We start from the raw sequence: 9,681 nt of genomic DNA, 5'->3' as shown, positions 1-9,681 counted from the left end.
AAAAAGGATAGCAAAGTGCCAAGTGAAAAAACTCGAGGAGTGACACTGGACATACTACTTTTGGGGCTGGTGGATGGAGTGTGGGATGAGAGCGATCAAAAGAACAGACAAAAATGAGTCAATATTTTTAATTAGATAGTGGGGAGTTGTTGGTACCATTAACCTATTTGGGAGGTGCAGAGCAGAGGTTTTGTTCCAGATAGGAGCTGAGTTTGAGGTCATGGGGAATGGTTAGGGATTGAATAGGCAAGGAGAGAGGCTACAGTGGTACAGATTCAGGTGGGCTGTCTTAGAGGGGTTTTGAAGGCCAAGCCAAGGGCTGGAAGGCCGAGGCTCATCTGCTGTACCACCTTTCTCTCCTGTGTAAAAGCTCAAGAGACCAAGCTCCTGCCCCTGAGGGGTGGGCTCTAACCCCTGACCAATTCCCAGGATCCCTGGACCTGGATTGCCCAAAGCATTCCTTTCTTGCTTCCCAGCAGGCGGGCGGAAGACTACGCATGCGCACAGAACAGCGGCAGAGGTGGGAACGGCCGATAGAGGGCGCAGGCGCTCTGGTCTGAGCAGGCTGGGCGGGGCACCCTCGCTGGGAGGGAGTTGAGAGCTGGGATCTGCGGTTGAGCAGGCTCAGGGCGAGGCTGAGGGCGGTGGGCGGGGCCAGGGTAAGGGCGGGAAGAGGCGGTTCCGGAAGGAAGTGCATCCGGGTCCCGCAGCGTGGCTGAGGTAGCCGAGCGTACGCTGTTGTGGGAGGCGGCGGCCGAGCTCCGAGCGAGGCCCGAGGGCCTGGCGGCGGAGGCGGCAGCAACGGGGACTTTCTGGCCAGGTGAGCGACTCTTGGTGGGCTGGCGGGACAAGGAGGCCCCGGCCCGCGGGGAGAGCGTGTCTGTCGCCCGGGAGGGGCGTCTTGGTCGGCTGTTGGGGCCGCGGGGAGGAGGCGGCGGGCAGGCTCGGACTCTCTGAAGACCGCTTCCCTGCTACTGACTTAGGCCACGGGCCACTGCCTTCCCACAGGCGCGGCGACTCGGGCGCCTGCCGCCGCGGCCCCGATCCTACCCCGCTGTCGGGCGGGCTGCAGCCCCGGCGGGTCCGAACGTCTCTTGGGTACTGCGGGGGCGCTGTGCGGGGCGTTGCCCTTTTTCCTGAGGCGGTCCCGGACGCGTCGCCTGCGGGACCCGAGCGGAGCCTAGGAGCCTCCGCTTTGTCCTTGTCCCAAGGCTTTCCTGCCGCGGAGCGGCATCTTCCTCTGGGAAAGACCAGAATGAGTCGTGAAGGCTGCTCTTTATCCTGCATTGCAAAGTAAAACTTGTCATTTTAGAAACGTATAATGAAATTTGGCGCGTGTCCTGTGCTTCTCTGGAGTGTATTGGGAAACAGGGCGGTCTCACTGTCAGGATTCAACTGTCGATAAGTCGGTAGGGAAAAAAATGGAAGAGAAACTTATCCTCCCAAATATTTTTCTGCTGCGGTGCATTCCGAGCTGCTTCTTAGGTAATTGCTTTTCTTTTCTAGAACAAACCAAAAACTGCTTGTAGAAATAAGGAAGATCTCTAAGACTTCTGGCACGGTAACCTTTTTGGCATTTTTCTGGATGGGAACTGGTGTGAATGAAAAACTGGAATTTAAAAAGAAAAGGTTTTGGTTTGGATTCAAATGAATGCTTTATTTTTCAATGGTATTTTAATGGTAATGATATAATAATTTGTTTTTTAATGGTATTTTTTTAAATGGCTACAAAAATATTTTTTCTCAAGCACTTTATTTATTTATTTATTTTATTAAGGTATCATTGATATACACTCTTAATGAAGGCTTCACAAGAAAAACAATGTGGTTACTACATTCACCCCTATTTATCGAGCCCCCCATGCCCCATTGCACTCACTGTCCATCAGTGTAGTAAGATGCCACAGAGTCCCTATTTCTCTTCTCTGAGCTACACTGTCCTCCCCCTGACCCCACACACACCATGTGCACCAACCATGATACACCACAATCCCCTTCTCCCTCCCTCGCCACCCGCACACCTACACCTCTCCCTTTTGGTAACCACTTGTCCCTTCTTGGGAGTCTGAGAGTCTACTGCTATTTTGTTCCTTCAGTTTTGCTTCGTTGTTATACTCCACAAATGAGGGAAATCATTTGGTATTTGTCTTTCTCTGCCTGACATTTCACTGAGCATAATGTCCTCCACCTCCATCCATGTTGTTGCAAATGGTAGGATTTGTTTCTTTCTTATGGATGAATACTATTCCATTGTGTATATGTACCATCTATTCTTTTTTTTTTTTTTTTGACAGGGCATCTCTCATATTTATTGATCATATGGTTGTTAACAACAATAAAATTCTGTATAGGGGACTCAATGCACAATCATTAATCAACCCCAAGCCTAATTCTCAACAGTATCCAATCTTCTGAAGCATAACGAACAAGTTTTTACATGGTGAACAAGTTCTTACATAGTGAATAAGTTCTTAACATGGTGAAGAGTGCAAGGGCAGTCACCACAGAAACTTTTCGGTTTTGATCACGCATCATGAACTATAAACAATCAGGTCGATTATGATTATTCGTTTGATTTTTATACTTGATTTATATGTGAATCCCACATTTCTCCCTTATTATTATTGTTATTATTATTACTATTATTATTTTTAATAAAATCCTGAAGTGGTAGGTAGATGGCAAGATAAAGGTGGAAAACATAGTTTAGTGCTATAAGAGGGCAAATGTAGATGATCAGGTGTGTGCCTATAGACTAAGTATTAATCCAAGCTAGACAAGGGCAACAAAACATCCATGGATGCAGAAGATTTCTCTCAAAACGGGGGGTGAGGTTCTAAGCCTCACCTCTGTTGATCCCCAATTTCTCACCTGAGGGCCCCCCTGCGACTGTGCCTGTCTTAGGTTGTTCCTCCCTTGAGGAATCTTACCCGTCTCTGGCTAACCAGTCATCTTCCGGGGCCATACAGGGAAATGTAAAGTTGGTAAGTGAGAGAGAAGCAATATCGTTTGAAAAGGTTAGCTTTTTACTTTTTTGCAGATTTATGCCCTGTGTCTTCTATGCCCAGCATTTGTCTTGAGGTATCTTTACCACTTGGAAGAATTATTATACTTGGTAATTTCGATATGAGGCACAAATTCTACTTAGGGGTTGTAATTATGAAGGAAGAAGAGAAGCTATAGAAGTAGCAGACAGAAGAAAACATGGGAAGATTGATTATTTCTTTGACATATCTTCTTGTAGTGTAACATAAGCGTGTATAGGTTTTAAATTACTAATTAAATTGTGTGCACACATTAACAGAATAGGAATACAGCTACATAACCAAAGCAGACCTACAATTACCAGCCATCTCCAGTGAAACCAAGAAAACCAGTTAGGCACCCTAGGCATTTGTGAAAACTTATCAGTGATATGATGGATATTGTCTAACTGAATTTGAATATTTTGAGAAAAATCAGACAAATTAAAACAACACATTCCTGGGAACTGTTCACATCCCATATGTTCTTTTAACAGTAGATAGTCTGTAGTTGTAAGATTTTGGAGCGCTGCAACTTGCACTTCTCCTAATTCTTGGTTGAGTTCCAACAGTGTAGATGCAGTCAAATTTGTTGTTTTACTGTATGCACAGGCCAGCTTAGATACCTCCTTCTTCATTCCAATGGCAAGTCCAGGAACCGGTGGGATGAATGCAGCTACAACTGCAACAGCGCCAGGATCTTTGTTGAAGTTTTTTGATGATCATCTTCTGGAATGACTCTTCCAGAGAATGTTGATGTTGGAAGTTCTTCTTCATATTGTATCTTAATTCGCTTTCTGGGTAGGCAAATTAGGCTTTGATCCTCTGTATAAACACAAACAAACCCTTTGCCCACACTTTGATATGCCCTTTATACCATTGTGAAGAACTTATTGGAGATCACCACACAGGAGCTGCTTTTTTTTATGTTATAAATTATGTAAATGAGTTTTTTATTTTAGGGGAAGAAATTTTTAATAATATGTAAATACTTTGCATGATTGGTCAGTCAATTAAAAGGAAGAGTGCTTATTCCTTGCAGCTTTTGCCAGTCACATAAAGGGAGCACAGGGCTATCTACAATGAAGGAAGGAAACACATTCAAAGAAATAGGCTTCTTGGAGTCCTAGGACTCAGAGTGATGTGGAATTTTATCCCAGGACCTGAGACATGATTAAATCATATGTGAGGTATTTATCGAACATATAACACTGGTTTGTAGTGTTCTTGTACATGAGACAGAAATGCTGCATTGGAAAGAGACCAGTGAACAAATCAAATGTATCTTCCTCTCTGGTATAAGAGAATAAGAGGTTCTGCTGTAGTGTTTCCAATTTGATCTTTTATCCTTGAGTTGTGTTTATGTAAGAAAAGATAAGTTAAAGGAACCATTTATCTTCTCCAGAAATTAGCTTGTTATCTAAAGCTTCCATTCGGCCCTCTTTTTTTCTTTTTTTTAAATCAGGAAAGTGCCCAGATTATCTCTGCTCTGTAGTAATAATGTGAATAACAAAAACCTAAGCTTTTTACTAATGGTTATAATCACATTGGAACTAGAGACTCCAAATACAATGCTATTGTTCTTTTCTCCTCTTAATTGGAGTTGTTTTTTGTTGTTGTTTTGGCAAGCTAAAAGGAAAACCAAGACTCCTCAGTATGTGGATTTATACTGAAGGAAAATAGTTTTTTAACTTCTTGATACCCCTGATAACTTTTTGATTTCTCTCTTATTGAATTAAAATAGCTAACAAATTATTTTATAATAATGTACTATTTGTTGTTAATACGACTTTCTAATGTCTCACTTGGGGGCAGTTGGTTATTTAGCGATTTCCAAGCATCTCTGAATATTTCCTCTATTCCACTCTACCTTCTTCTTTAACTCAGGTTGAACATATATTAGGCCTTCTCATTCATTCCATCTTTTATGTTTGTTTATTTATTTATTTATTTATTTATTTTGAGAGGGCATCTCTCATATTTATTGATCAAATGGTTGTTAACAACAATAGAATTCTGTATAGGGGAGTCAGTGCTCAATGCACAATCATTAATCCACCCCAAGCCTAATTCTCGTCAGTCTCCAATCTTCTGAAGCATAACGAACAAGTTTTACATGGTGAACAAATTCTTACATAGTGAATGAGTTCTTACATGGTGAACAGTACAAGGGCAGTCATCACAGAAACTTTCTGTTTTGATCACGCATTATGAACTATAGACAATCAGGTCAAATACGAATATTCGTTTGATTTTTATACTTGATTTATATGTGAATCCCACATTTCTCCCTTTATTATAATTATTATTATTATTTTTAATAAAATGCTGAAGTGGTAGGTAGATGTAAGATAAAGGTAGAAAACTTAGTTTAGTGTTGTAAGAGAGCAAATGTAGATGATCAGGTGTGTGCCTGTAGACTATGTGTTAATCCAAGCTAGACAAAGGCAATAAAACATCCACGGATGCAGAAGATTTCTCTCAAAACAGGGGGGATGAGGTTCTAAGCCTCACCTCTGTTGATCCCCAATTTCTCACCTGATAGCCCCCCTGCGACTGTGCCTGTCTTAGGTTGTTCCTCCCTTGAGGAATCTTACCCGTCTCTGGCTAACCAGTCATCTTCCGGGGCCATACAGGGAAACGTAAAGTTGGTAAGTGAGAGAGAAGCCATATTGTTTGAAAAGGTTGGCTTTTTACTTCTTTGCAGATTTATGCCCTGTAGCTTCTATGCCCAGCATTTGTCTTGAGGTATCTCTACCACTTGGAGGAAAGATGATACTCGGTAAATTTGATATGAGGCACTAATTCTTCTAAAGGGTTGTAATTAGGAAGGAAGAAGAAAAGCTATAGAGGTAGCAGACAGAAGAAAACACGGGAAGATTGATTATTTCTTTGACATATCTTCTTGTAGTGTAACTTAAGCATGTATAGGTTTTAAACTACTAATTAAATTGCACACACACATTAACACAATAGGAATACAGTTACATAACCAAAGCAGATCTATAATTACCAGCCATCTCCAGTGAAGCCAAGAAAACCAGTTAGGCACCCTAGGCATTTGTGAAAATTTGTCTATGATATGATGGATATTGTCCAACTGTACTTGAACAGTCTGAGAGAAATAAGACAAATTAAAACAGCCCATTCCTGAGAACTGTTCACATCCCATATGTTCTTTTAACAGTAGATAGTCTGTAGTTGTAAGACTTTGGAGCGCTACAACTTGCACTTCTCCTAATTCTTGGTTGAGTTCCAACAGTGTAGATGCAGTCAAATTTGTTGTTTTACTGTATGCACAGGCCAGCTTAGATATCTCCTTCTTAATTCCAATGGCAAGTCCAGGAACTGGTGGGATGAATGCAGCTGCAACTGCACCATCGCCTGGATCTTTGTTGAGGTTTTTTGATGATCATCTTCTGGAATGAGTCTTCCAGAGAGTGCTGATGTTGGAAGTCCTTCTTCATAACGTATCTTAGTTCATTTTCTGGGTAGCCAAATTAGGCTTTGATCCTCTGTATAAACACAAACAGACCCTTTGCCCACACTTTTATATGCCCTTTATACCCTTGTGTAGAACTCATTGGAGGTCACCACACAGGAACTGCTTTTTTTTTTTTTAATAGAAAGGAATATTATCAGAAAAGTGTACCTCCATAGCTGATCATCTGACACCCTTTAAGTGATCAAAAATAAGGATATTTAAAGCATGCGTTAATTGTTGATTTGCAGTTAGTTTTATCCTGTCATGGAGTAATCCCCCTTTTCTTTCTTTCTTTTTTTTTGTTATCTTTAATCTACACTTACATGAAGAATATTATGTTTACTAGGCTCTCCCCTATACCAGGTCCCCGCTATAAACCCCTTTACAGTCCTGTCCATCAGCATAGCTAAATGTTGTAGAATGACTACTTGTCTTCTCTGTGTTGTACAGTGCTCCCCTATCTCCCACCCCCCCATGCATGCTGATCTTAATACCCCCCTTCTTCCTCCCCCCCTTATCCCTCCCTACCCACCCATCCTCCCCAGTCCCTTTCCCTTTGGTACCTGTTAGTCCATTCTTGGGTTCTGTGATTCCACTGCTGTTTTGTTCCTTCAGTTTTTCCTATGTTCTTATACTCCACAGATGAGTGAAATCATTTGGTATTTCTCTTTCTCCTCTTGGCTTATTTCACTGAGCATAATAACCTAGCTCCATCCATGTTGTTGCAATTGGTAGGATTTGTTTTCTTCTTATGGCTGAATAATATTCCATTGCGTATATGTACCACCTCTTCTTTATCCATTCATCTACAGCTGGACACTTAGGTTGCTTCCAGTTCTTGGCTATTGTAAATAGTGCTGCGATAAACATAGGGGTGCACTGATCTTTTTCATACTTGAGTGCTGCATTCTTAGGGTGAATTCCTAGGAGTGGAATTCCTGGGTCAAATGGTAAGTCTATTTTGAGCATTTTGAGGAACCTCCATACTGCTTTCCACAATGCTTGAACTAATTTACATTCCCACCAGCAGTGTAGGAGGGTTCCCCTTTCTTCACAACCTTGCCAACATTTGTTGTTGTTTGTCTTTTGGATGGCAGCCATCCTTACTCGTGTGAGGTGATACCTCATTGTGGTTTTAATTTGCATTTCTCTGATAATTAGCGACGTGGAGCATCTTTTCATGTGTCTGTTGGCCATCTGTATTTCATTTTTGGAGAACTGTTCAGTTCCTGTGCCCATTTTTTAATTGGATTATTTGTTTTTTGTTTGTTCAGGTGGGTTAGCTCTTTATATATTTGCGACGTCAAGCCTTTATCGGATCTGTAATTTACAAATATATTCTCCCAAACTGTAGGGTACCTTTTTGTTCTATTGATGGTGTCTTTTGCTATACAGAAGCTTTTCAGCTTAATATAGTCCCACTTGTTCATTTTTGCATATGTTTTCCTTGCCCGGAGAGATATGTTCAAGAAGAGGTCACTCATGTTTATGTCTAAGAGGTTTTTGCCTATGTTTTTTCTAAGAGTTTTATAGTTTCGTGACTTACATTCAGGTCTTTGATCCAGTTTGAATTTACTTTTGTGTATGGGGTTAGACAATGGTCCAGTTTCATTCTTCTACATGTAGCTGTCCAGTTTTGCCAGCACCATCTGTTGAAAAGACTGTCATTTCACCATTGTATGTCCATGGATCCTTTATCAAATATTAATTGACCATATATGTTTGGGTTAATGTCTGGAGTCTCTAATCTGTTCCACTGGTCTGTGGCTCTGTTCTTGTGCCAGTACCAAATTGTCTTGATTACTATGGCTTTGTAGTAGAGCTTGAAGTTGGGGAGTGAGATCCCTGCCACTTTATTCTTCTTTCTCAGGATTGCTTTGGCTATTCGGGGTCTTTGGTGTTTCCATATGAATTTTTGAACTATTTGTTCCAGTTCGTTGAAGAATGTTGCTGGTAATTTGATAGGGATTGCATCAGATCTGTATATTGCTTTGGGCAGGATGGCCATTTTGATGAAATTAATTCTTCCTAGCCACGAGCATGGGATGAGTTTCCATTTGTTAGTGTCCCCTTTGATTTATCTTAAGAGTGTCTTGTAGTTTTCAGGGTATAGGTTGTTCACTTCTTTGGTTAGGTTTATTCCTAGGTATTTTATTCTTTTTGATGCAATTGTGAATGGAGTTGTTTTCCTGATTTCTCTTTCTATTGGTTCATTGTTAGTGTATAGGAAAGCCACAGATTTCTGTGTGTTAATTTTGTATCGTGCAACTTTGCTGTATTCTGATATCAGTTCTGGTAGTTTTGGAGTGGAGTCTTTAGGGTTTTTTATGTACAATATCATGTCATCTGCAAATAGTGACAGTTTAACTTCTTCTTTACTAATCTGGATTCCTTGTATTTCTTTGTTTTGTCTGATTGCCGTGGCTAGGACCTCCAGTACTACGTGAAATAACAGTGGGGAGAGTGGGCATCCCTGTCTTGTTCCCGATCTCAGATGAAAATCTTTCAGCTTCTTGCCCTTCAGTATGATGTTGGCTGTGGGTTTATCATATTGGCCTTTATTATATTGAGGTACTTGCCCTGTATACCCATTTTGCTGAGAGTTTTTATCATGACTGGATGTTGAATTTTGTCAAATGCTTTTTCAGCATCTATGGAGATGATCATGTGGTTTTTGTCTTTCTTTTTGTTGATGTGATGGATGATGTTGATGGATTTTCAAATGTTGAACCGTCCTTGCATCCCTGGGATGAATCCCACTTGGTCATGGTGTATGATCCTTTTGATATATTTTTGAATTCGGTTTGCTAATATTTTATTGAGTATTTTTGCATCTACATTCATCAGGGATATTGGTCTGTAATTTTCTTTTTTGGTGAGGTCTTTGCCTGGTTTTGGTATTAGGGTGATGTTGGCTTCATAGAATGAGTTTGGGAGTATTCCCTCCTCTTCTATTTTTTGGAAAACTTTTAAGGAGAATGGGTATTATGTCTTCTCTGTGTGTCTGATAAAATTCTGAGGTAACTCCGTCCGGCCCGGGGGTTTTGTTCTTGGGTAGTTTTTTGATTGCCGTTTCAATTTCTTTGCTCGTAATTGGTTTGTTTAACTTTTGTGTTTCTTCCTTGGTCAGTCTTGGAAGGTTGTATTTTTCTAGGAAGTTGTCCATTTCTTCTA

General features: G+C 41.0%; 1 protein-coding gene across 7 annotated transcripts in view; it reads left to right on the top strand.

Annotated features, from left to right (window-relative positions):
* The first annotated feature begins 710 nt into the window (after window positions 1–710).
* BCLAF3 (BCLAF1 and THRAP3 family member 3) overlaps window positions 711–9,681 on the top strand; it is a 102,860-nt gene continuing 93,889 nt past the window's right edge. For 6 of the 7 annotated variants that reach the window (XM_036912852.2, XM_057496094.1, XM_057496093.1 and 3 more), the window contains exons 1-2: window positions 711–820; window positions 1,507–1,561. The gene's annotated coding sequence lies outside the window, so the exon portion shown is untranslated. The remainder of the gene's footprint in view (window positions 821–1,506; window positions 1,562–9,681) is intronic. The other variant, XM_036912849.2, reaches the window with a different exon arrangement.

This window comes from Manis pentadactyla, chromosome X (assembly GCF_030020395.1).
Source record: "Manis pentadactyla isolate mManPen7 chromosome X, mManPen7.hap1, whole genome shotgun sequence".
In the NCBI taxonomy this organism is placed as follows: domain Eukaryota; kingdom Metazoa; phylum Chordata; class Mammalia; order Pholidota; family Manidae; genus Manis; species Manis pentadactyla.
Note: the sequence above shows the minus strand (reverse complement) of the source record. Positions and strands in the feature narration are given on the sequence as shown.